We start from the raw sequence: 27916 nt of genomic DNA on the forward strand, positions 1-27916 counted from the left end.
TGATCTAACTTATTGAAAAAATTACAGTACGGAAAATACTTGTGTCCATACCGGTATAGACGCACATGTCTATACCCTATCTTATTTTAATACTTTTAGTAGTGTGATTTTATGATGTTAACTGTTCAAAAATTTACTCGTTTAATAAATATCATCCATGTAAAATATAAACAAAAATCGTTTGCTAAGTTGTTTATATCAAACAAATGAACGGTACTTGTGAAAGTTAGTAGTCTCATAATCAGCCGTCTGTTTATTTGATACAATCGGTTAAGCAAATAATATTTGTTTACATTGATTTTTTACAAAAGTGATTTTTATTGATTGACAAAACTTTTGAATGGTTAAGATTTTTTATTCACACTACCAAATGTATATAAATAAGAGGAGTTTGGACGCACATGTCTATACCAGAATGGATACAAGTATTTTCCATGTTATGGGTATAATAACATTTTAGAATTTATTGTTTACATGTCTAAATTATAAAAATAATTATCAAAATGACACAGCATCTCAGGGAAACTAATTTACATTACATATGAATAAGTTTATTGAATCAAGAACAAAAATTGTTTGTACGTCCTATTTGGGGGAGATGGGAGAACCTTATTCAACTCTGGGAGAACCCTTTTCAACTTGGTTTTGGGGTTTGGGTCTCTGAAAGATCAAGATGAATAAAAAACTAGACTATTAGCCTATTAGACTTGATTGATATTTGATTTTAGGAGTTGACGCATCGTACAGGCAACTTGCGTCTTTTATACATGAAACGACATCGTTACAGCTCAATTAATAAGAATCACGACGTCGTTTTGGGTTGTAGATTTGAAAAAAATAAAAGAGTACCTCTGTAAATCGTATTCTTCCTCTAACCTTCACCAGATTTTGCCCTTTTTACATGGTTTTTCTTAGGAAAAACTCTACACTCCAAGCCTAGACTCAAGAACCTAGTTGCCTAGGCTTTCCCATGAATGAATCCGCCCCTGGTCGAAGGCCATTATTAGCAAAGAGGGTGAGTGACGTTTAGAACGAGATAGTAATCAGCCCAAATATAAAAATTGCATAATTCACAATTAGATGTATATAAGACTTAGATGTATTAGATCAGTGTGGTTGGGGTTCTATTAAGGCCTAAAGAAACTAATGATGACAAGGTCAAGGGAGTGGAGGAGGAGGTTGAGATGGACAGAGAAGTGTCAAGGAAGAAATGAGATCATGTGAGGAAGAAGAGGATAAACAGGTGTAAGTTTTGGGGTTGGAGCGGAGGTGCTAGCAGCGGTGAGGGGCAAAATCGAGGGGAGATGAAGACCATTTTACCCCTAAAACTGTGATACTTGTCAGGCAAACTAACGTCGTCAGAGACATCGTGTACATGTATTAAGTCGGATCTCATATTTGATGTACCAAAATTACAATTTTAGAACTTGATGTATTGATCTTAGTAGGGGGCTTAAATTCATATACTATTACCAAACTTTTTCCTAATTTTATCGTCAATTATATCAGTGAGTCTTCGATCAGAGATCTTGTTCCACCAAAAAAAACTAGGTTAATCACTTTTTAAATTGATTTCATATTGTCATTTGACTGTTATAGTTATAGTTATCCATATAAAATGATGGGAAAAAAAAATCAATTGTACGTGCTTACCGTAGAGGCATAACCTCAGAAGTAAATTTGCCGACCACTTTTTATTTGCCCACTTTGTACTCATCCTTCTAAATTCATGTCATGTGTCTTTTCTCAACTCAAAATTAGATAATAATTGAGCAATTGGACACATGATATGAGTTTAGAAAGATAGACACAAGGTGACAAATAAAAAGTTATCGGCAAATTTGTTTTCGCATAACCTCGGCTTGTTAACTGTCGTATGATTTCTATAACCGGAAAGCAAAGCAAAAACAAGTTCAATATATGGACTTTTTTGGTGGAAGATTGAAGAAGGGTACGTAAACCTTAGGCTCTTGCTCGTTTCCGAAAGTCCAAAGTGAAGTTTTATTTGAACGATGCACAATTGCAAAGAAGTCTTATCTAATATTTTGTTCCTTTCGACTAATTTGGTACCAAGAAGAATCAAAGAGGCATCATCATTTTCAAATTGTTACACCAGAGAGATGCGAGAAAAAGATGGGCGCTGTCCTCATTGCTGTCATATCTGCTGGTTATGTTAAGGTTTGACTTGGAGCTAACTTATTAATCAAGCTTAAAGCAGGGTGTATATATGCTAATTGCCGTTGCTCGGTGATCATTGAAACACGATCGTAGTTTGATTGACTGAAAACCCAAAACAATAGACGAACGAGCTAGGTAGATCACCAATATTATACCGAATTTGTTGACATTGACTAATGAAAACCATCAAAATCAGAAAACAGTGTCTGAGTTATATTTATCTCATCAAATTGATTTTGTTGAGATATATATGTGGATAGATCATAAACCCAATTCATATTCCCGTCGATTTTAAGCTCACTCACACAGAGATACATATATATATATATATATATAAATATGTGCGCGCGAGTTTATATATATATATATATATATATATATATATTCCAAATAGATATCTTTTTCATATTTTAAAATAATAACTCATTAACTAACTTTTTGATTATATTTTCACATATCAATCGTTCAAATTTTATGGTCTAATATGTAGATCACTTATGTACAATTTCAGCAAAAATGGTGATCGTTAAGATATCAAATTTTGTGAAAGTAATAGACGCACTAAATATGTTAAACTTGAACCGTTTATGCTTATAAGTTTAAATCTTAGTTTTGAATGTCTTAAACACTTTCATTTTGGCTGAAATTATACATAAATAATCTACATATTAGACTCTAAATATTGAACGGTGGAGATGTTGAAATGTGATTGAGAAATTGACATATCCTAGCATTTAAAAGACAAAAAAATAATAATTCCTTAGTAGAAGAGCCCTGTATGTATATATATGTGTGTGTGTTTGTCTTTATTCATTTGTGAAATTTCATTCTAAGACTCAAAGAAAAATTTAATTCTACTCAACGACGACTTTGAATGTCATATGAAAACGGTCTATATAATACGGTCCATATAATCTTTGTGTGACAAGTAATAAGAGTGCGGATGAGTTTTATTCTGCTTGCATGTATTTGTTTAGTTTATACTTTGGACCTATTTTCCATTTTTCTTTATATATGTGCTTTTTTTATATGGAGAAAGAAGTTCTATTTAATCACTAATTAACTAATTGCATCATTGCATTGCATGCATGGTAAAACATTTTGTTCCTTCTTTCTTTGATACGATAAATCATGTTTACTTGTCATACGTACTGTTCATGCCTCTTTAACATAACTCGAATATTTTCTTGTCTATATATGGTGCAGACTAAAAACCTAGAATGATACATGAACTATCGCGAAAACTAATTTTTGGTACCTACGAATTTTTGTTATTTAAAATGGTACTTGAATTATTACACTGTTACCAAATATGGTACATCCGTTAGTTTCTCTGTTAATTGATGCCGTGACATATATTTTGACTTTTTTAACTAAATAAGTAATGAGAAAAACAATAATGTTAAAATTAATTTTGTTATAATTGCTAAACAAATAATATATATACTAAAATTGTGGTATGTTTTATGGTACAAGAGTAGATTTTGATCTTAAAATTATAAATTTCATTACAAAACTATAAATAAATTTACGAATAATATAGGTATGATTTATCAAGTCCACCAAATTTATGATCAATTTGGTGAATTTGTGAGAATTTTGAAGGAAAAATAAAAAAAGTAGGGAGACAGAAAATAAAGAATTTTTTGTATAGACCATTTTGTCTATCTAAATAGGGAGCTTCTATTCATACCTTCAAAAAATGTATTTAGACCTCCATTTTACTTTTATAGATACATAAAATAATATTTAGACCTCCAAAGTTTTCTTAAAATGCCCATTATCTAATTTGATATATCAAATCATACTACTATCTATTAGTTTCTTTCCTACTCTATTTCTAAATTTATTATAGGGAACTTCTATTCATAACCTCAAAAAATGGTATTTAGATCTCCTTACTCAGTAGACCTCCATTTTGCTTTTATAGATACATAAAATACTATTTAGACCTCCAAAGTTTTCCTAAAATGCCCAGTATCTAATTTGATATATCAAATCATACTACTATCTATTAGTTTCTTTCATACTCTATTCCTAAATTTATTATATATAACTCTGAAAATGCATAATAATCACATAAATTATCTTCTCGAATTAATTCGATCATTCTTCCACTCTATTTCTAAATTTATAATAAATTGGTAAACTATAATTTTCATTCATTGATAGTAACATCAACGTATATTTTTTAACCTCTAATTAACGAGTTTTGTTTATCAACGTATATGAAATAATTTAACCTCTAATGAACGAGTTTTATTTTATTTTTGGCTCAAATCGAAGTTTATGAGAAATTCTATATAGTTATATAATTTATACATTAAATCGTCCACATTCAATTTGATGTTTATCAACTTCATTAAAATTTTGACCGATGATGTTTATAAAAAAAAGTAATCAATTAAATCATTTAATGTAATTTAATATCCAATTTTGGATTGTTTAGCAATAAATATAAAGAATAATTATCTACATTTATATTTTATAATAGATAAGTAAAGAATTATTTTGTCACGCCCCAAATACGAGACCACTATTATATGGAAATATGATTCCCGAATTAGATGTGCGACCTTAAAACCAATAAAATTTTCTTAATAAAACTGACATAAATATATGTCTGAATAATACTTTTATTAGAAAAATAAAATCAGAGTTTTACAATACAATAGATTTAAAAATAATGAAATTTAGCGAAGATACATGAGTCTCTCATTTATTGTCTTGAAATAGTATTTGAAGGAAAACCATCATTTTATTTAGTAGATTCATCACATTCCCCAAACATCTACTCATTACCTGAAAATAAGATTGTGTAGCATCATGAGTAACACAGACCCAGTAAGTACATAATATATTCTTATAATAATTTGGCTAATGAGAAATTCAAATATGAACAACCAAGTAAAATGTACCAAGAACCAGATGTATTGGGTCACACGACTTCTTACTTATGCATATAGATATACATATCAACATCAATATATTCAATCAATTGTGTGAATTTTCAAGAAATTGGTAATTAATCACAAAGTCACGTGTTAGGGTTCACGTTTACGCAAAATACGGATAAGTCTCAGCATACCGAGGCCAACACCAAAGTATGTATACTAAAGGTCAATTCTCTCATGAGTATAATAGTGCACTATTTGTAGTGACTAGGGCCCAAGGCTAACTCACAAAGCACAAAACAATTTTACCAGCAATTCACTTAAGCACGAGATAATACTAATCACTCGGCTTCACACCTCAAACTCAATAACGTCAATAGAATATCACAAAATTTAGTAATTAAGACAATATTTAAATACTAAAAAATATATAAATCTTACACTAAGATATAAATACTTATCAATAACTCAATGTATGCATGAAATAAACATGTTAATAAACTTGAAAGTAAATGTGCAAATAAAGTAAATGTACTTTAAATTAAAATTAATTAGATAATATTAGTTAATAATCAAAGGATTAGTAGTTATTTCTCTCATAATAAGGAAATTTTTTGTCCAAAGTAGCAATTTTCATTCAAATAATAGTGTTAAAGTCCATCAACTTTCCGTATCAATAACTCAATCAATAAACGTCCAAATTAGGCAAGTGAGAGGTCTATGTTCAAGTATTTTTCGTAAGGAATCCAATAGAATAAGTCATACAGTCCAGTTGAAAATCATTGAGTCCAAAAATGTTCAGACACAGTAGTAGTGTAGAAACCGATCATCAAGTTATCATCTTAGATGTCTACATATTCTACTTGTAACAAACATTTTATCATTTCTTCTGAAACTTTCCAGATTACAAGTTGAGGTCTTATACTTTAATTTGATATAAAGTTTGTGTAAAATGATTAAAAATGAGTGAGATATGAGTTTTTAAAGTTGTGAGTGCTACAAAAGATTTTCAGTGAGTTTATTAACTCTAACATTGATTAGCCATAACTTCTCCATTTCTAAACATTTTTGAGTGATTTAAAAGCCTAAATTGAAGCATTTTTCATGAGAAATTTAATGTTATTGTTACCTATAGACAAACTCAGATGTTATTAAATACGAAAATATAACTCGTACTAAAACATGGTTTTTTTTTCATTTTATCCTTAGCTATGCACTTTGATAAATCTAAAGAGGCAAAAGATTATAAGGATGTAAGATATACTTCAGTTGAAGTTTCAGGGGTGAAATGAAGGTTTTGATGTGGATCCAAAGTTGGATTATTTTAGTAAAGAATGAACTTGTTTAATAGACAAAGAGTGAAGGCTATAATTGTAGCTTGAGAAACATTGGATGATTGAGTTTTCTATCAACTAAGAGAATTCTAAACTTACATGATTTCTGATTTTGAAGTGTGAAGAAAACTTGAGGTAGCTCACATCTATAAATATGCTAAGAAGGAACACAAAAGTTCAATTCTCACATACCATTCTCAATAATTAATATTGACTGATGACCTAGCTAGTTAGTGTGGTTGTTGGTAAAGAAAAAAAATAGTGTAATGGGTTAAAACATAAAAATAAATCAGCTAGGTTAAAAAAATATTAACATAAGGATTATATATATATATGTAGATATAACAAACACATTTATATGTGTTATTCTAAAAAGTAAAGGAATTTAGTATATTCATTTCATAAGGTTTTCAATATATTTGTACTATCTAATACTAATATAATGCATAAAAGATAATACAATTAGTATTAGTCTTAAACTCGATTACAAAGTATCGAGTATACACAAGAATATGAGCTAACATAATCAAATTGTGGTCGAATACTTAAAAACAAAATTCTATATGTGAAAGTATGACCTTAGCATCAATGGTTTCTAAATAGAAATATTAGAAGAAAAATTGAATTAATTCTAAGTTAATACAACCATAGAGTATTAAATAGTGAATACTAAATTTCAGGGTATTACATATTTCTCTTATTGTATTTTTATTGTTATATATTTTTGATAATTTCATATGTATTGACTAAGTCAAAACTATCTAGGTAAAAAATTGAGATCCAAGTGTCATTTTAAGAGTTATGAATAGAAGCTCCATTCTAAATACTGTTAACACTACTCTCTTTAATGGGCTAAATATCGTGATTGCTCGCAGCTTTAGGGTCCGATTGACCCAAAAGCCCATTGCGTGTATTATTAGCCCAAGATGACAGTTTGGTAAGTACACTGATTACACCCCACTTATCTCTATAAATACACATATCCTCTCCACATCGAGGTAAACGGTCACATCCCGGAAGGGAAAATGACGGTACTAGAGTTAAAAATTTTAAATTAACAAGCGAACAAACGAACAGAGTACGTTTGAACACTCGCTAGCTTGGAAACTTGTAAAACAATTTCGCTAAACAACAAACTGAGTTTTATAAATGTAACTTGAAAATAGAAACTCAAATTACAACTTTGGAAATACACTTCAAAAGAAATATGTGAGTTTTACAATAATTTGAAACAACGGAAGGTAATCAAAGAGTCACCAGCACAAAATAAATACAACTATGACAACCCAAAATATACAACGAATGTGACATGGTTTATAATACAACCTCAGAACTTATATCTAAATAAGAACAAGATACAAGAGAGAACTAATAGAATAAAAATGACTTCAAACGATTCAAATGGTGTGTACTCCTAAACTTCATATTTCCTAAACTCTTGCTGGCTCCTAACCTGCACAGAAAACTATAGTATGAGTGAGCTTCGTCCTCGCTCATCAAGTAGGGGTCAGTCCACCTATGTGATTTGAAAGTGAAATAGGCTAAGTTTTATGAAAACTTAAATAGTTTTAGATGTGAGCTCGAGCTATAAACCTTTTTTATTACAAAAGGGATAAGTTAATCTTTTGGGGAAATCAATGCAAACATGTATGATGGCCATCAATAATATCCAGTTAGTGGTGACCGATCCTAACGACTTGTAGCAAAACTATCAAGTCAAGACCAACTGCCTTTGTTGTAACAACAAATGAGTAAGAGTGTCCATTTCCTAGAATGCCCTCAATAATACTGTAAGGTATGGATCCTTTTACGGTTATCGACACCGAATGGTTACTGGAATACCGGGCCCTAATCACTCTCAGGTCAACTCACTCACGAAGTATCCGTCTATCCTCGGGTTTTAGCATTTCTAAAGCAATAATGCATTTCATTTAACATTTAAATAAATCAACCGATGCATCAATAATGAATTCAAGGGCACAAAATACACACAGGGGGTTAGTTGACCCTACCTGGATTGAAGTGCAGAATCCTCGCTGCTATTCCAGTTTCGAAAGTAATCCTGCTATTGCTGCTCTAGCTTTGTACGATCTCATTGCATCAACTCTGAATCCATTTATCAAAGAGTCAACATAAATTTCCGAGTATCGTAAATTGACTCGATTCAATATTCCTAATTTGACCAGGAAGGTCGAAGGTTGACTTTATGTTGACCAAGAATTCCTGGGTTGACCAGGAATTGACCATGTTGACCAATTAAATCTCGGAAAACCCGAAAATAGTCTAACTTCAAATGTCTAGTGATAAAAAACATACTTTAATGATACTCAGAATTGCATCGACAACTTTATTATTTACCGACACATTTCTAAGTTATTCGGTTCTCGATTTCCGAACCGGGCGGAAATCAGAACTAATATTATTCGTAACTAAGCATTACGTTAATCGTCGCCATTTTAGAATAAATCAGGTTTTCACTAAGTTACTATAGGTAAAAGTAAAATCATAAAAATCACTTGGTAAATAGTAAAGAGGTAACTTATGATAAAACAATAAATAGTAAAAGTCAAACAGTCAAACAGTAACTTCTGCCAATGGCAGTTTGGTAAATTCACATTGATGGTAAAACAATAAAAGGGTAACTTTAATTCGGTAAAAACCAGGGGATTTATCCCATTCACTTCCGATCGATTTCTCCCTGCTAAACCCGTCTCCGATCAAGCCTAAACTAGCAAGCAATGTACTCACAAGCTTCTCAACAACATTAAAGGCAAATAAACACAATTTAAAGGTCAAGACAAGGTCTTTCTACCTCCAAGAACTCAAAGTCGAAATCGGAGGTTGCTGGGCACCGTGCTCTTGAATCCTAGTTGTAGCTGCCACACCGCTGCATTTCAAATTCACTTCAGAGCCTCCATGTAGCTACCACTTTGTCTAGAAGACAAGAATGGTTCGTTGGGCATGTGTTTTCCATACCCAAAAATCGAAACAGAGAATGAAAGAAGATTAAGGATTAATTTCCAGAAAAACAAAGGGGAAATTAATTGGGAAATTAAAATAGGAACAAAAGTTTGATTAGGCTTACCAAGATAAGGTTGACATGCTCATCGGAGAGTCTTGGTTACGCTGAGAAGGGGGAGAACAATGGAGGAGAGACCTGCCGGAGAGGCGAGGTCGATGGTGGTGCGGCAGTGACGAAACCGAGCAACAAAGAACATGAGATTAGGTCGAGTTCTCTGAAATTGAAAGAGAAATTGAACTGGGTTTCTGAAGGAGTGATTCAAACTTACCAAGGTGAAGGTTAAAAAGCTCGCCGGAGCCATGGAATCGCTGGAAGCCCTTCAAATGGCTTGGTCTGTCTCAAGACCGATTTGGGGAAAAACTTGGGTGTTTGCTTAATCGAAAAACATGGTTTTCTAGAGAATGAAGTGGGGAGTTGAATAGTGTGGTTGTATGCGATTGGAATCGACAGACGGCGGCGGCACAAAGCTGACAAGGTGGCGGTGGTGTTCGGTGTCCAGTGGTGTCGCAGAAAGGAAGAAAGAAAGAATGAGGGAGAGAGAGAGAGACGAAGCTTCTTTTAACAAAAATGGACTTGGGCCCGGGTATGGGCCCGGGTAAAAAAATGGCCTGGGCTGGGCTTTCTTAAGCTCATAAACAAAAACATAAAACTGATTTTCAGAAAATAATTTTTAAAACAAGTAAAACCTTTAGAAATTCGTAAAAACAAAACTGAGCGTCGGAAAAATATTCCGAAGACATTTCCGAGCTCGTGGTGACGTGTAGCTTAATAAAGACGTATTAAACTATGTTCTCGACATTTAAGCTAAATATCGATTAATTAGTCCTAATGTATCGGTAATCGAGATTAGAAATCTCAGGTATTACATAAGCCTCCTAAGCCTCTTATACTTCACTCACACATATTCTAACCCTATATGTCCATCTTTACTGACTTAGTCATCAGAGCGTTGAAGGCCGGCCAACCAGGTCTTCTTTTCGTAACCCCGTGTGTTTGTGGATCTCAAGTGACGAAGAGCTTCATCGGGTCGCCGGAGTTCCCCCGTCGGAATCCCGACATAACAAATACATGCCACGTAATCAACTTAACAGATAAATTAACATATGTACCATATTGGGTAACAATGCAATAATTTAAGTACCATTTAAGGTAATAAAAATTTATAGGTACTAAAAAGTAAATTTCACAATTGTCAAGTATTATTTTGGATTTTTACTCATATGGTGCATCTAAATTATTGTTGATTTCATTATATATATATATATATATATATATACAGTCCATATCCAGAGTGAACTTTCACTCTGAAATTGCAGAGTGAAGATCCAATTTTAGCACACTTTTCGGTCAAATATTTTCACCATAAGTGATTCAATATTTAGGTATGTTATTCAAGATTATCTCTACAAAGTTTCATCCAATTTGACAATGGTTTGAGTTTTCAAAATTGAGATTTACACGAACGGTTCACGTTGAACAGTTTTAATTCATTCATTGATTTAATCTAATTTCAATACTTTAACGATGTCCGAATTAGATGAAATTTTGTAGATATGATCTTAAATAACATACCTAAATATTGAATCGCTTATGGTGAAAACATTTGATCGAAAAGTGTGCCAAAATTGAAACTTCACTCTGTAATTTCAGAATGAAACTTCACTCTGGATAGAGACTATATATATATAAGAGTGAGTTCCGCTATATTATATTTGTGTCCGTGCAAATGTCTATGATCATAATGTGGGGTTTCGGGATTTATCAAAATAATTAGTAGGACATATAATTAATTACTTGATATGCTTAGTGGTGACAGACCAAAACCCTTTAAAAGATGATCTATACTTTTATTTAGGTCGTCTAAGTACATATATAGCATATCCTGCCTAGGCAAACGGGCTAAGCCGGGCCGGGCCAAATTGCGGGGGAGGAGTAGGATAGGGTGACAAGATGATTGTAATGCGTCTCCTGTCGCCGTAGCCTTTATGTTCTTGTAAAAAAAATTTTTTTTGTAACGGCCTTTGTGCCGAACTTGTTATTGTCTGATGAATGGAAGTTCTTTTTGATTCGTGTTGTTTTTGTACTATTGCCGTAGCAATATTGTAGTTGTTGTTTTGTGCTTTTGGTTGTATGCTTAATTCTATCTTTGTTGCGCGCACAATGAAATTTTCTGTCGAAGGAATTTAATTGCCATAGTACGCTAGCGTAGTAAGGGTCAATGGTTTGAAAAATTCCTCATTTCATTGATAGCCTGGCCGAAGCCGTTTTGTACAAAGATAGCTAAAGCAATGTGCCAGAAGCACTCAAACAGTTAGTCCTTGTCGTGTGCTACGCGTGGACTCTTACTTGTAATAGTACTTGAGTTGTTCCATGTTCCAAGGATGGGCTAGTTTCTCTCCGTACTTGTCTTCTAGGCAGTACGTGTTTGGTGCTATGATTTGGACGACCTTATACGGTCCATCCCATCTCGGGCGTAGTCCAGTGACCTTTGTTTGGATCTTCTTTAGGACCCAGTTGCCTAATTGTAGTGTCCTGCTCTTGACTCTCGAGTTATAGAAGCGTGCCACGCGCTGTTTGTTCTGGATGTTATGGCGATGCGCTGTGATGCGTTTCTCTTCCAGGAGATCCTTATCAAGGTGTATACTGTCCGAATTGGTATCAGGGTCGAATAGCGAAACCCGTTGTGTTGGCTGAATTACTTCGATGGGTAGAACTGCTTCCGTGCCATACATTAAGCAAAAAGGAGTTTCGCCCGTGGCCTCTGTTGGTGTGGTACGGATTGCCCATACTATCTCGTCAAGTTTTTCTGGCCAAAGTCCTTTAGCTTCACCCAGCTTTTTCCGAAGAAGGCTTTTAATCAATTTGTTGGCGGCTTCTACCTGCCCATTGGTTTTTGGATGTGCTACGGATGCGAATTTGAGCTTAGTTCCTCTTGCCTTGCACCAACTGATGAGGTACTCGTTGTTGAATTGCGTACCGTTATCTGTGATGATAGACTCCGGCGTACCGTGACGGTAGAAGATGTTGCGTTGCAGGAAGTTTTGAACCTTCTCGGTTGTTATGGTCGTCAGGGGCGCAGCTTCAATCCATTTGGAATGATAATCGATACATACAATGACCCACTTGAATTGACATTTCCCGACGGGTAATGGGCCAATCAGATCCATTCCCCAAAGGCAGTTGATCCACGGGCTAACTATGTAGGATAGTGGTTCGGAGGGTAGGCGTGGTATGGGTCCATGGATTTGGCATTTGTGGCAAGACCTGGCGAGCTCCTGTGCATCGGAGGCTAATGTGGGCCAATAATATCATGTGCGGAGTGTTTTTGCGGCCAATGCGCGGCTGCCGTAATGGTTGCCACAATCACCGCTGTGGATTTCGTTCAAGATCTGCTTGCCTTCTTTGGTTGTGACGCATTTGAGGTCAGCATTCAGCAGACCGTGGCGATAGAGTGTGTTGTTCCGCAGGTAATATCTTACCGCCCGTCTCCTTAGTTGTTTTGCCATGGTCTCGTCTTCTGGTAGCTTGCCGTTGCACTTGAATGCTACTATCTCATCCATCCACGAGGCTTGGTCGCGCTCTATCTGGCATATCTGTTGCAAGGTCTGGTGAATGGAGGGATGGTGGAGAATTTCGACCCTGGTATCCTGGTGGCATTGGTGGGGTTGCGCCGTGGCGAGTCTTGCTAAGGAGTCCGCTCTTGCGTTATTGGCCCTCGGTATTTGATTGATGTGGTAGAATTCGAACCGCTTTAATAATGTTGTGGCATACGCCAGGTAGGCTGCTAGTTGCTCATCCTTAGCAGTGAAGGACCCGGTGATTTGATTGACTACGAGCTGAGAATCACTAAACACATTAATGCTAGTGGCACCCGTGCTTAAGGCCAATTGTAGTCCCGCAATCAGTGCTTCGTACTCCGCTACATTGTTGGAGGCGGCAAAGTTGAATTTTAAAGCATACTCGAGTTCGAGTCCCCCCGGTCCGCTCAAGATGATCCCCGCTCCGCTAGATTTTGCGCAGCTAGAGCCATCTACGTGCAAGTTCCATGGCGAAATACTGACGGGGTGGATGACCTTATCTGGTTCCACTTCCGCCGTACCTCGGGGGATCATTTCTGCTATGAAATCGGCTACGGCCTGTCCTTTGACGGCGGGTCGTGGTCTGTATTCGATGTCGAATTCTGTCAGCTCGATAGCCCATTTGCTGAGTCGCCCGGAGTGTTCTGGATTCTGTAGTATTTGTTTGAGAGGTTGATTTGTAAGTACGTGGATGCTGTGAGCTTGGAAATAGTGGCGCAGTCGTCTGGCTGCTACGATGAGCGCGAGGGCTAACTGCTCCAATGTTGGGTATCTCGTCTCTGGGCCGTTCATGGCTCGTCCTGCGTAAAAAACTAGCAGTTCTTTAGTTCCATCACGGCGAACTAAGGCACTGCTGACCGCGGTTGTGGATACCGCTAGGTAAAGGTACAGGGGTTCACCCGGTTGTGGGGTTGACAATAATGGTTCTGCGGCGAGGTAATTTTTCAATCCCTGAAAGGCCTCTTGGCAGTCCGGTGTCCATTCGATCAGTTTGCTCTTAGAGCGCCTTAACAATTTGAAGAACGGCTCACATTTGTCAGTCAGTCTTGATATGAATCTAGATAACGCCACGAGTCTGCCTTGGAGGGCTTCTACATCCTTCTTGAGTATTGGCTGCGCCATATCTAGGATGGCTTGTATCTTTTCGGGATTTGCCTCTATGCCGCGTTGACTGACGATGTAGCCCGGGAACTTGCTTGTTGTTACGCCGAAAAAACATTTCTCCGGGTTTAATCTCATCTTGTACTTTTTGAGCACATTGAAAATGGTTCGGAAGTTGGTTACATGGTCTTCTGCTTTTATGCTTTTGGCCAGCATGTCATCGACGTACACCTCGATTTCCCGACCGATGTGTTGGCATCCGGTTAAGTGTAGGCCGGCCGATGATCCCGTTGTATGAGCTGTAGGCATCGACTATGATGAACTCAGCTTCGACGCAAACTGTGCATGGTGCGGTCCCAATGCGTACTGTCATATAATCCGAACCTAGGGGTTGGGTTATGTCACCAGAGAAGCTGACTAGCGGTTCGTGGTCTTGTACCAACTTCTTGCCGCTACGCTCCATTTTTTCGTAGCAGCCTTTGAATAGGACGTTGACTGCCGATCCCGTGTCGATCATCATCTTTCCTACATCCCATTGTCCGCCCAAGATTGCGTCTATGAGGAAAGCGTCGTCATTGGGTAGGGAGATGCCAATTTCCTCGTCCTCAGTGAAGGTGATCGGTTTCCATCCTTCTTTCTGTCGTTTAACGGTTCCTCCTGTGATGGCGTACACCTGCCTTGGGTGATTATTGCGGTCAAAGCGCTTTTTTGCTCGGTTGGACAAGTTGGTCTTCGGGGCTCCTCCCTCTATAACGTTGATGCGGCGTAGGGTCTCGACTGCAGCAACCACATTCTGCTGTGCCCTCTGCTGCGCCGGGCGAACTCCCGTGTCGCCATTGGCTCTTAATATGCGGAGGGTGCGGCAATCATTCGTGTTATGACTTCCATTTTCGTGGAATCTGCACCATTTACCAGTTTCTGCTTCGGTTTGGGGGCGTAGCGGTCTTGCTGGTTTCCTCAACGTGCCCTGATGTGCGTGGAAAAAGTCTTCCAGGGTCTCTTCCCTAGGCAGTGTGTGGTCACTACGGCGTCCCATCGCATTAACTTGGCGGGGGTCTCTCTTGTCGCGACGTTCCTGGCCGAGTCTCCTGTTCTTGTCCCGGCCTCTGTGCCGATCGTTGTTACGCGCATCATGGTGATTGGCTTGATGCCACTCTCTTTTCCTGCCTTTGCTATGGTCTTCTGTGTTTGGGAAGAGCTCGCGCTGGAGGGGGACTGTGTGTGTAGACGTCTGCGTCACAGTAGTTTTGTCTAATGGTACTGGGGTCCGCTTCTCTCCGTATGTGACGTATTCTGCCTGAGCGTATCGTACTGCTTCAGTCATGATGTCATCGTATGTGGCGCCGCGCATTCGAGGGTCCACATTAATGTGGAACAAGAAGTTCTCTGACCGTAGTCCTTCCTTAAAAGCGGCCAAGGCGAGCGTTTTGTTCAGGTTCCGACATCTAGATGCCGCAGTCTGCCATCGCATGACGAAGGTGCCCAATGTTTCCCTGCTCTCTTGTTTTACTTGAAATAGGCCATCAGTTGTGTGGGCGGCCCCGACCATGAGTATAAACCGATTAAGAAATGCTGTGGTTAACTGCGCGAAAGAATCCATGGAGTTCGCTGGTTGTTCAAAGAACCAATTCATGGCATCCCCATCTAATGTTTCGCTGAATAGGTGGCACAAGGTGGCGTCGTCGAATTCTCTACTGGCGGTGACTTTTTTGAAGTTATCAATATGCCGGAATGGGTCGCCTTCACCTGTGTATGGCGTGATTTTTGGGCTCTTGGATTGAGAAGGACGCACGGTGTTCATTATTCTCGCAGTGAATGGGCCTGGCCTGGCCGCGAACACTGGTTGGCACTGTGGATTGGCATCCTGTTGTTCTATCGCTGTTAGGCGCTGCAAGATTAGGGCTAGCGTGGCAGACTCGCTGTTGTGAGCGGCTGTGTGGGGTCTGGAACGGGAGGTGACGCTTGTGCTTCCTTCCTCACGGTTATGGATACGCCGTGGTGATGGTGGCCGTTTCTTGGCGAGTTCGGAGGGGGTCAAGCTGATGCTTAAGCGAACTTGTTCTCGTCCTCTTGTTTGCGCGCTGCCCTCGCGATTTGACTCCCCATGTAAATGACTGCGCTCAGCCCGTTCGAGCTGTGTCCGTATCCTGTCAAGTTCGCTCTGAAGAGCTGCTGCTTTCTCGCGTTCCAGTACCTCGCGCTGCTGGCAATCGGCTAGATCGCGAGCCATGCTTTCCATTCTTGCGGCGGTTGCCGGATCTGTAGTCGCATTGGTACTAACGACTGTTCCGGGTGTAGGTGTGAGGATGAAAGGGTCGTTGGCGGAGGGTAGGGGGTGGTTGAGACTAAGGTATGTGACGTCTTCGATGTGACCGCCTGCCGGGGTAGAGGGGGATGGATTCCTAGTGCCCATGTCGAACTGTAATTGTTTGGCTAGGTGTTGCATGGGGTGTGTTTTGTTTTGTTTGACTTTTTGTTGCGGTTTCCCACAGACGGCGCCAATGTTAATGCTGTGATTCCCACTTGATCCAGTACGCCGTGCTCCTCGTGTATACAGTACGCCGTACTCCTGGTCACTTTCCTGTCGCAAGTAACACACGTCGTTAGAGTAGAGACCACGGCGGCGTGGTCTTCGACTCTCCGACGCTTAAGTTAGGGCAATGGTAATTTGTGCAGAGTTATGGTAGAAAGTTCAGTGTACTTCCCTTGTAAGGTCAAGAGTCTGACCTTTTATTGTTGAGTTGAAGTGGATCGTTTACTTACCATTCGATGTGGGACGAGGTCCGATTAAGGTGCTCTCTGGAGCCTTCTTTGAGATGCGCGTGAGGGCACGTCCGTAGTCAGTTTGGGCCGTGGGAAGGCCCGTTGTGTAGCTAGCGCGGCTGACTTGCTATTAGTATTGTAAGATTGTGCTATACGTTAGCTTTAATGCGCTGGTAGTTGTGCTGATTATGGCGGGCATAAGCCTATGCAAACATGTATGATGGCCATCAATAATATCCAGTTAGTGGTGACCGATCCTAACGACTTGTAGCAAAACTATCAAGTCAAGACCAACTGCCTTTGTTGTAACAACAAATGAGTAAGAGTGTCCATTTCCTAGAATGCCCTCAATAATACTGTAAGGTATGGATCCTTTTACGGTTATCGACACCGAATGGTTACTGGAATACCAGGCCCTATTCACTCTCAGGTCAACTCACTCACGAAGTATCCGTCTATCCTCGGGTTTTAGCATTTCTAAAGCAATAATGCATTTCATTTAACATTTAAATAAATCAACCGATGCATCAATAATGAATTCAAGGGCACAAAATACACACAGGGGGTTAGTTGACCCTACCTGGATTGAAGTGCAGAATCCTCGCTGCTATTCCAGTTTCGAAAGTAATCCTGCTATTGCTGCTCTAGCTTTGTACGATCTCATTGCATCAACTCTGAATCCATTTATCAAAGAGTCAACATAAATTTCCGAGTATCGTAAATTGACTCGATTCAATATTCCTAATTTGACCAGGAAGGTTGAAGGTTGACTTTATGTTGACCAAGAATTCCTGGGTTGACCAGGAATTGACCATGTTGACCAATTAAATCTCGGAAAACCCGAAAATAGTCTAACTTCAAATGTCTAGTGATAAAAAACATACTTTAATGATACTCAGAATTGCATCGACAACTTTATTATTTACCGACACATTTCTAAGTTATTCGGTTCTCGATTTCCGAACCGGGCGGAAATCAGAACTAATATTATTCGTAACTAAGCATTACGTTAATCGTCGCCATTTTAGAATAAATCAGGTTTTCACTAAGTTACTATAGGTAAAAGTAAAATCATAAAAATCACTTGGTAAATAGTAAAGAGGTAACTTATGATAAAACAATAAATAGTAAAAGTCAAACAGTCAAACAGTAACTTCTGCCAATGGCAGTTTGGTAAATTCACATTGATGGTAAAACAATAAAAGGGTAACTTTAATTCGGTAAAAACCAGGGGATTTATCCCATTCACTTCCGATCGATTTCTCCCTGCTAAACCCGTCTCCGATCAAGCCTAAACTAGCAAGCAATGTACTCACAAGCTTCTCAACAACATTAAAGGCAAATAAACACAATTTAAAGGTCAAGACAAGGTCTTTCTACCTCCAAGAACTCAAAGTCGAAATCGGAGGTTGCTGGGCACCGTGCTCTTGAATCCTAGTTGTAGCTGCCACACCGCTGCATTTCAAATTCACTTCAGAGCCTCCATGTAGCTACCACTTTGTCTAGAAGACAAGAATGGTTCGTTGGGCATGTGTTTTCCATACCCAAAAATCGAAACAGAGAATGAAAGAAGATTAAGGATTAATTTCCAGAAAAACAAAGGGGAAATTAATTGGGAAATTAAAATAGGAACAAAAGTTTGATTAGGCTTACCAAGATAAGGTTGACATGCTCATCGGAGAGTCTTGGTTACGCTGAGAAGGGGGAGAACAATGGAGGAGAGACCTGCCGGAGAGGCGAGGTCGATGGTGGTGCGGCAGTGACGAAACCGAGCAACAAAGAACATGAGATTAGGTCGAGTTCTCTGAAATTGAAAGAGAAATTGAACTGGGTTTCTGAAGGAGTGATTCAAACTTACCAAGGTGAAGGTTAAAAAGCTCGCCGGAGCCATGGAATCGCTGGAAGCCCTTCAAATGGCTTGGTCTGTCTCAAGACCGATTTGGGGAAAAACTTGGGTGTTTGCTTAATCGAAAAACATGGTTTTCTAGAGAATGAAGTGGGGAGTTGAATAGTGTGGTTGTATGCGATTGGAATCGACAGACGGCGGCGGCACAAAGCTGACAAGGTGGCGGTGGTGTTCGGTGTCCAGTGGTGTCGCAGAAAGGAAGAAAGAAAGAATGAGGGAGAGAGAGAGAGAGACGAAGCTTCTTTTAACAAAAATGGACTTGGGCCCGGGTATGGGCCCGGGTAAAAAAATGGCCTGGGCTGGGCTTTCTTAAGCTCATAAACAAAAACATAAAACTGATTTTCAGAAAATAATTTTTAAAACAAGTAAAACCTTTAGAAATTCGTAAAAACAAAACTGAGCGTCGGAAAAATATTCCGAAGACATTTCCGAGCTCGTGGTGACGTGTAGCTTAATAAAGACGTATTAAACTATGTTCTCGACATTTAAGCTAAATATCGATTAATTAGTCCTAATGTATCGGTAATCGAGATTAGAAATCTCAGGTATTACATAAGCCTCCTAAGCCTCTTATACTTCACTCACACATATTCTAACCCTATATGTCCATCTTTACTGACTTAGTCATCAGAGCGTTGAAGGCCGGCCAACCAGGTCTTCTTTTCGTAACCCCGTGTGTTTGTGGATCTCAAGTGACGAAGAGCTTCATCGGGTCGCCGGAGTTCCCCCGTCGGAATCCCGACATAACAAATACATGCCACGTAATCAACTTAACAGATAAATTAACATATGTACCATATTGGGTAACAATGCAATAATTTAAGTACCATTTAAGGTAATAAAAATTTATAGGTACTAAAAAGTAAATTTCACAATTGTCAAGTATTATTTTGGATTTTTACTCATATGGTGCATCTAAATTATTGTTGATTTCATTATATATATATATATATATACAGTCCATATCCAGAGTGAACTTTCACTCTGAAATTGCAGAGTGAAGATCCAATTTTAGCACACTTTTCGGTCAAATATTTTCACCATAAGTGATTCAATATTTAGGTATGTTATTCAAGATTATCTCTACAAAGTTTCATCCAATTTGACAATGGTTTGAGTTTTCAAAATTGAGATTTACACGAACGGTTCACGTTGAACAGTTTTAATTCATTCATTGATTTAATCTAATTTCAATACTTTAACGATGTCCGAATTAGATGAAATTTTGTAGATATGATCTTAAATAACATACCTAAATATTGAATCGCTTATGGTGAAAACATTTGATCGAAAAGTGTGCCAAAATTGAAACTTCACTCTGTAATTTCAGAATGAAACTTCACTCTGGATAGAGACTATATATATATAAGAGTGAGTTCCGCTATATTATATTTGTGTCCGTGCAAATGTCTATGATCATAATGTGGGGTTTCGGGATTTATCAAAATAATTAGTAGGACATATAATTAATTACTTGATATGCTTAGTGGTGACAGACCAAAACCCTTTAAAAGATGATCTATACTTTTATTTAGGTCGTCTAAGTACATATATAGCATATCCTGCCTAGGCAAACGGGCTAAGCCGGGCCGGGCCAAATTGCGGGGGAGGAGTAGGATAGGGTGACAAGATGATTGTAATGCGTCTCCTGTCGCCGTAGCCTTTATGTTCTTGTAAAAAAAATTTTTTTTGTAACGGCCTTTGTGCCGAACTTGTTATTGTCTGATGAATGGAAGTTCTTTTTGATTCGTGTTGTTTTTGTACTATTGCCGTAGCAATATTGTAGTTGTTGTTTTGTGCTTTTGGTTGTATGCTTAATTCTATCTTTGTTGCGCGCACAATGAAATTTTCTGTCGAAGGAATTTAATTGCCATAGTACGCTAGCGTAGTAAGGGTCAATGGTTTGAAAAATTCCTCATTTCATTGATAGCCTGGCCGAAGCCGTTTTGTACAAAGATAGCTAAAGCAATGTGCCAGAAGCACTCAAACAGTTAGTCCTTGTCGTGTGCTACGCGTGGACTCTTACTTGTAATAGTACTTGAGTTGTTCCATGTTCCAAGGATGGGCTAGTTTCTCTCCGTACTTGTCTTCTAGGCAGTACGTGTTTGGTGCTATGATTTGGACGACCTTATACGGTCCATCCCATCTCGGGCGTAGTCCAGTGACCTTTGTTTGGATCTTCTTTAGGACCCAGTTGCCTAATTGTAGTGTCCTGCTCTTGACTCTCGAGTTATAGAAGCGTGCCACGCGCTGTTTGTTCTGGATGTTATGGCGATGCGCTGTGATGCGTTTCTCTTCCAGGAGATCCTTATCAAGGTGTATACTGTCCGAATTGGTATCAGGGTCGAATAGCGAAACCCGTTGTGTTGGCTGAATTACTTCGATGGGTAGAACTGCTTCCGTGCCATACATTAAGCAAAAAGGAGTTTCGCCCGTGGCCTCTGTTGGTGTGGTACGGATTGCCCATACTATCTCGTCAAGTTTTTCTGGCCAAAGTCCTTTAGCTTCACCCAGCTTTTTCCGAAGAAGGCTTTTAATCAATTTGTTGGCGGCTTCTACCTGCCCATTGGTTTTTGGATGTGCTACGGATGCGAATTTGAGCTTAGTTCCTCTTGCCTTGCACCAACTGATGAGGTACTCGTTGTTGAATTGCGTACCGTTATCTGTGATGATAGACTCCGGCGTACCGTGACGGTAGAAGATGTTGCGTTGCAGGAAGTTTTGAACCTTCTCGGTTGTTATGGTCGTCAGGGGCGCAGCTTCAATCCATTTGGAATGATAATCGATACATACAATGACCCACTTGAATTGACATTTCCCGACGGGTAATGGGCCAATCAGATCCATTCCCCAAAGGCAGTTGATCCACGGGCTAACTATGTAGGATAGTGGTTCGGAGGGTAGGCGTGGTATGGGTCCATGGATTTGGCATTTGTGGCAAGACCTGGCGAGCTCCTGTGCATCGGAGGCTAATGTGGGCCAATAATATCATGTGCGGAGTGTTTTTGCGGCCAATGCGCGGCTGCCGTAATGGTTGCCACAATCACCGCTGTGGATTTCGTTCAAGATCTGCTTGCCTTCTTTGGTTGTGACGCATTTGAGGTCAGCATTCAGCAGACCGTGGCGATAGAGTGTGTTGTTCCGCAGGTAATATCTTACCGCCCGTCTCCTTAGTTGTTTTGCCATGGTCTCGTCTTCTGGTAGCTTGCCGTTGCACTTGAATGCTACTATCTCATCCATCCACGAGGCTTGGTCGCGCTCTATCTGGCATATCTGTTGCAAGGTCTGGTGAATGGAGGGATGGTGGAGAATTTCGACCCTGGTATCCTGGTGGCATTGGTGGGGTTGCGCCGTGGCGAGTCTTGCTAAGGAGTCCGCTCTTGCGTTATTGGCCCTCGGTATTTGATTGATGTGGTAGAATTCGAACCGCTTTAATAATGTTGTGGCATACGCCAGGTAGGCTGCTAGTTGCTCATCCTTAGCAGTGAAGGACCCGGTGATTTGATTGACTACGAGCTGAGAATCACTAAACACATTAATGCTAGTGGCACCCGTGCTTAAGGCCAATTGTAGTCCCGCAATCAGTGCTTCGTACTCCGCTACATTGTTGGAGGCGGCAAAGTTGAATTTTAAAGCATACTCGAGTTCGAGTCCCCCCGGTCCGCTCAAGATGATCCCCGCTCCGCTAGATTTTGCGCAGCTAGAGCCATCTACGTGCAAGTTCCATGGCGAAATACTGACGGGGTGGATGACCTTATCTGGTTCCACTTCCGCCGTACCTCGGGGGATCATTTCTGCTATGAAATCGGCTACGGCCTGTCCTTTGACGGCGGGTCGTGGTCTGTATTCGATGTCGAATTCTGTCAGCTCGATAGCCCATTTGCTGAGTCGCCCGGAGTGTTCTGGATTCTGTAGTATTTGTTTGAGAGGTTGATTTGTAAGTACGTGGATGCTGTGAGCTTGGAAATAGTGGCGCAGTCGTCTGGCTGCTACGATGAGCGCGAGGGCTAACTGCTCCAATGTTGGGTATCTCGTCTCTGGGCCGTTCATGGCTCGTCCTGCGTAAAAAACTAGCAGTTCTTTAGTTCCATCACGGCGAACTAAGGCACTGCTGACCGCGGTTGTGGATACCGCTAGGTAAAGGTACAGGGGTTCACCCGGTTGTGGGGTTGACAATAATGGTTCTGCGGCGAGGTAATTTTTCAATCCCTGAAAGGCCTCTTGGCAGTCCGGTGTCCATTCGATCAGTTTGCTCTTAGAGCGCCTTAACAATTTGAAGAACGGCTCACATTTGTCAGTCAGTCTTGATATGAATCTAGATAACGCCACGAGTCTGCCTTGGAGGGCTTCTACATCCTTCTTGAGTATTGGCTGCGCCATATCTAGGATGGCTTGTATCTTTTCGGGATTTGCCTCTATGCCGCGTTGACTGACGATGTAGCCCGGGAACTTGCTTGTTGTTACGCCGAAAAAACATTTCTCCGGGTTTAATCTCATCTTGTACTTTTTGAGCACATTGAAAATGGTTCGGAAGTTGGTTACATGGTCTTCTGCTTTTATGCTTTTGGCCAGCATGTCATCGACGTACACCTCGATTTCCCGACCGATGTGTTGGCATCCGGTTAAGTGTAGGCCGGCCGATGATCCCGTTGTATGAGCTGTAGGCATCGACTATGATGAACTCAGCTTCGACGCAAACTGTGCATGGTGCGGTCCCAATGCGTACTGTCATATAATCCGAACCTAGGGGTTGGGTTATGTCACCAGAGAAGCTGACTAGCGGTTCGTGGTCTTGTACCAACTTCTTGCCGCTACGCTCCATTTTTTCGTAGCAGCCTTTGAATAGGACGTTGACTGCCGATCCCGTGTCGATCATCATCTTTCCTACATCCCATTGTCCGCCCAAGATTGCGTCTATGAGGAAAGCGTCGTCATTGGGTAGGGAGATGCCAATTTCCTCGTCCTCAGTGAAGGTGATCGGTTTCCATCCTTCTTTCTGTCGTTTAACGGTTCCTCCTGTGATGGCGTACACCTGCCTTGGGTGATTATTGCGGTCAAAGCGCTTTTTTGCTCGGTTGGACAAGTTGGTCTTCGGGGCTCCTCCCTCTATAACGTTGATGCGGCGTAGGGTCTCGACTGCAGCAACCACATTCTGCTGTGCCCTCTGCTGCGCCGGGCGAACTCCCGTGTCGCCATTGGCTCTTAATATGCGGAGGGTGCGGCAATCATTCGTGTTATGACTTCCATTTTCGTGGAATCTGCACCATTTACCAGTTTCTGCTTCGGTTTGGGGGCGTAGCGGTCTTGCTGGTTTCCTCAACGTGCCCTGATGTGCGTGGAAAAAGTCTTCCAGGGTCTCTTCCCTAGGCAGTGTGTGGTCACTACGGCGTCCCATCGCATTAACTTGGCGGGGGTCTCTCTTGTCGCGACGTTCCTGGCCGAGTCTCCTGTTCTTGTCCCGGCCTCTGTGCCGATCGTTGTTACGCGCATCATGGTGATTGGCTTGATGCCACTCTCTTTTCCTGCCTTTGCTATGGTCTTCTGTGTTTGGGAAGAGCTCGCGCTGGAGGGGGACTGTGTGTGTAGACGTCTGCGTCACAGTAGTTTTGTCTAATGGTACTGGGGTCCGCTTCTCTCCGTATGTGACGTATTCTGCCTGAGCGTATCGTACTGCTTCAGTCATGATGTCATCGTATGTGGCGCCGCGCATTCGAGGGTCCACATTAATGTGGAACAAGAAGTTCTCTGACCGTAGTCCTTCCTTAAAAGCGGCCAAGGCGAGCGTTTTGTTCAGGTTCCGACATCTAGATGCCGCAGTCTGCCATCGCATGACGAAGGTGCCCAATGTTTCCCTGCTCTCTTGTTTTACTTGAAATAGGCCATCAGTTGTGTGGGCGGCCCCGACCATGAGTATAAACCGATTAAGAAATGCTGTGGTTAACTGCGCGAAAGAATCCATGGAGTTCGCTGGTTGTTCAAAGAACCAATTCATGGCATCCCCATCTAATGTTTCGCTGAATAGGTGGCACAAGGTGGCGTCGTCGAATTCTCTACTGGCGGTGACTTTTTTGAAGTTATCAATATGCCGGAATGGGTCGCCTTCACCTGTGTATGGCGTGATTTTTGGGCTCTTGGATTGAGAAGGACGCACGGTGTTCATTATTCTCGCAGTGAATGGGCCTGGCCTGGCCGCGAACACTGGTTGGCACTGTGGATTGGCATCCTGTTGTTCTATCGCTGTTAGGCGCTGCAAGATTAGGGCTAGCGTGGCAGACTCGCTGTTGTGAGCGGCTGTGTGGGGTCTGGAACGGGAGGTGACGCTTGTGCTTCCTTCCTCACGGTTATGGATACGCCGTGGTGATGGTGGCCGTTTCTTGGCGAGTTCGGAGGGGGTCAAGCTGATGCTTAAGCGAACTTGTTCTCGTCCTCTTGTTTGCGCGCTGCCCTCGCGATTTGACTCCCCATGTAAATGACTGCGCTCAGCCCGTTCGAGCTGTGTCCGTATCCTGTCAAGTTCGCTCTGAAGAGCTGCTGCTTTCTCGCGTTCCAGTACCTCGCGCTGCTGGCAATCGGCTAGATCGCGAGCCATGCTTTCCATTCTTGCGGCGGTTGCCGGATCTGTAGTCGCATTGGTACTAACGACTGTTCCGGGTGTAGGTGTGAGGATGAAAGGGTCGTTGGCGGAGGGTAGGGGGTGGTTGAGACTAAGGTATGTGACGTCTTCGATGTGACCGCCTGCCGGGGTAGAGGGGGATGGATTCCTAGTGCCCATGTCGAACTGTAATTGTTTGGCTAGGTGTTGCATGGGGTGTGTTTTGTTTTGTTTGACTTTTTGTTGCGGTTTCCCACAGACGGCGCCAATGTTAATGCTGTGATTCCCACTTGATCCAGTACGCCGTGCTCCTCGTGTATACAGTACGCCGTACTCCTGGTCACTTTCCTGTCGCAAGTAACACACGTCGTTAGAGTAGAGACCACGGCGGCGTGGTCTTCGACTCTCCGACGCTTAAGTTAGGGCAATGGTAATTTGTGCAGAGTTATGGTAGAAAGTTCAGTGTACTTCCCTTGTAAGGTCAAGAGTCTGACCTTTTATTGTTGAGTTGAAGTGGATCGTTTACTTACCATTCGATGTGGGACGAGGTCCGATTAAGGTGCTCTCTGGAGCCTTCTTTGAGATGCGCGTGAGGGCACGTCCGTAGTCAGTTTGGGCCGTGGGAAGGCCCGTTGTGTAGCTAGCGCGGCTGACTTGCTATTAGTATTGTAAGATTGTGCTATACGTTAGCTTTAATGCGCTGGTAGTTGTGCTGATTATGGCGGGCATAAGCCTATGCAAACATGTATGATGGCCATCAATAATATCCAGTTAGTGGTGACCGATCCTAACGACTTGTAGCAAAACTATCAAGTCAAGACCAACTGCCTTTGTTGTAACAACAAATGAGTAAGAGTGTCCATTTCCTAGAATGCCCTCAATAATACTGTAAGGTATGGATCCTTTTACGGTTATCGACACCGAATGGTTACTGGAATACCAGGCCCTATTCACTCTCAGGTCAACTCACTCACGAAGTATCCGTCTATCCTCGGGTTTTAGCATTTCTAAAGCAATAATGCATTTCATTTAACATTTAAATAAATCAACCGATGCATCAATAATGAATTCAAGGGCACAAAATACACACAGGGGGTTAGTTGACCCTACCTGGATTGAAGTGCAGAATCCTCGCTGCTATTCCAGTTTCGAAAGTAATCCTGCTATTGCTGCTCTAGCTTTGTACGATCTCATTGCATCAACTCTGAATCCATTTATCAAAGAGTCAACATAAATTTCCGAGTATCGTAAATTGACTCGATTCAATATTCCTAATTTGACCAGGAAGGTCGAAGGTTGACTTTATGTTGACCAAGAATTCCTGGGTTGACCAGGAATTGACCATGTTGACCAATTAAATCTCGGAAAACCCGAAAATAGTCTAACTTCAAATGTCTAGTGATAAAAAACATACTTTAATGATACTCAGAATTGCATCGACAACTTTATTATTTACCGACACATTTCTAAGTTATTCGGTTCTCGATTTCCGAACCGGGCGGAAATCAGAACTAATATTATTCGTAACTAAGCATTACGTTAATCGTCGCCATTTTAGAATAAATCAGGTTTTCACTAAGTTACTATAGGTAAAAGTAAAATCATAAAAATCACTTGGTAAATAGTAAAGAGGTAACTTATGATAAAACAATAAATAGTAAAAGTCAAACAGTCAAACAGTAACTTCTGCCAATGGCAGTTTGGTAAATTCACATTGATGGTAAAACAATAAAAGGGTAACTTTAATTCGGTAAAAACCAGGGGATTTATCCCATTCACTTCCGATCGATTTCTCCCTGCTAAACCCGTCTCCGATCAAGCCTAAACTAGCAAGCAATGTACTCACAAGCTTCTCAACAACATTAAAGGCAAATAAACACAATTTAAAGGTCAAGACAAGGTCTTTCTACCTCCAAGAACTCAAAGTCGAAATCGGAGGTTGCTGGGCACCGTGCTCTTGAATCCTAGTTGTAGCTGCCACACCGCTGCATTTCAAATTCACTTCAGAGCCTCCATGTAGCTACCACTTTGTCTAGAAGACAAGAATGGTTCGTTGGGCATGTGTTTTCCATACCCAAAAATCGAAACAGAGAATGAAAGAAGATTAAGGATTAATTTCCAGAAAAACAAAGGGGAAATTAATTGGGAAATTAAAATAGGAACAAAAGTTTGATTAGGCTTACCAAGATAAGGTTGACATGCTCATCGGAGAGTCTTGGTTACGCTGAGAAGGGGGAGAACAATGGAGGAGAGACCTGCCGGAGAGGCGAGGTCGATGGTGGTGCGGCAGTGACGAAACCGAGCAACAAAGAACATGAGATTAGGTCGAGTTCTCTGAAATTGAAAGAGAAATTGAACTGGGTTTCTGAAGGAGTGATTCAAACTTACCAAGGTGAAGGTTAAAAAGCTCGCCGGAGCCATGGAATCGCTGGAAGCCCTTCAAATGGCTTGGTCTGTCTCAAGACCGATTTGGGGAAAAACTTGGGTGTTTGCTTAATCGAAAAACATGGTTTTCTAGAGAATGAAGTGGGGAGTTGAATAGTGTGGT

At 40.6% G+C, this 27916-nt stretch overlaps 1 long non-coding RNA gene across 6 annotated transcripts; it reads right to left on the reverse strand.

Moving 5' to 3' along the window:
- Positions 1-7648: 7648 nt before the first annotated feature.
- On the reverse strand, positions 7649-27541 carry LOC126803374 (uncharacterized). 6 transcript variants are annotated; one of them, XR_007673117.1, is made up of 5 exons: positions 18729-18962; positions 18524-18595; positions 9219-9340; positions 8419-8512; positions 7649-7871 (listed from the first exon to the last, which is right to left on the reverse strand). It is a non-coding gene; the product is annotated as an uncharacterized LOC126803374 (long non-coding RNA). The 6 variants fall into 6 exon arrangements; XR_007673118.1 differs by lacking the exons at positions 18524-18595; positions 18729-18962 and adding exons at positions 9492-9563; positions 9697-9913; XR_007673116.1 differs by lacking the exons at positions 8419-8512; positions 9219-9340; positions 18524-18595; positions 18729-18962 and adding exons at positions 17451-17544; positions 27279-27541.
- Positions 27542-27916: the final 375 nt, after the last annotated feature.

Source organism: Argentina anserina, chromosome 7, assembly GCF_933775445.1.
Source record: "Argentina anserina chromosome 7, drPotAnse1.1, whole genome shotgun sequence".
In the NCBI taxonomy this organism is placed as follows: domain Eukaryota; kingdom Viridiplantae; phylum Streptophyta; class Magnoliopsida; order Rosales; family Rosaceae; genus Argentina; species Argentina anserina.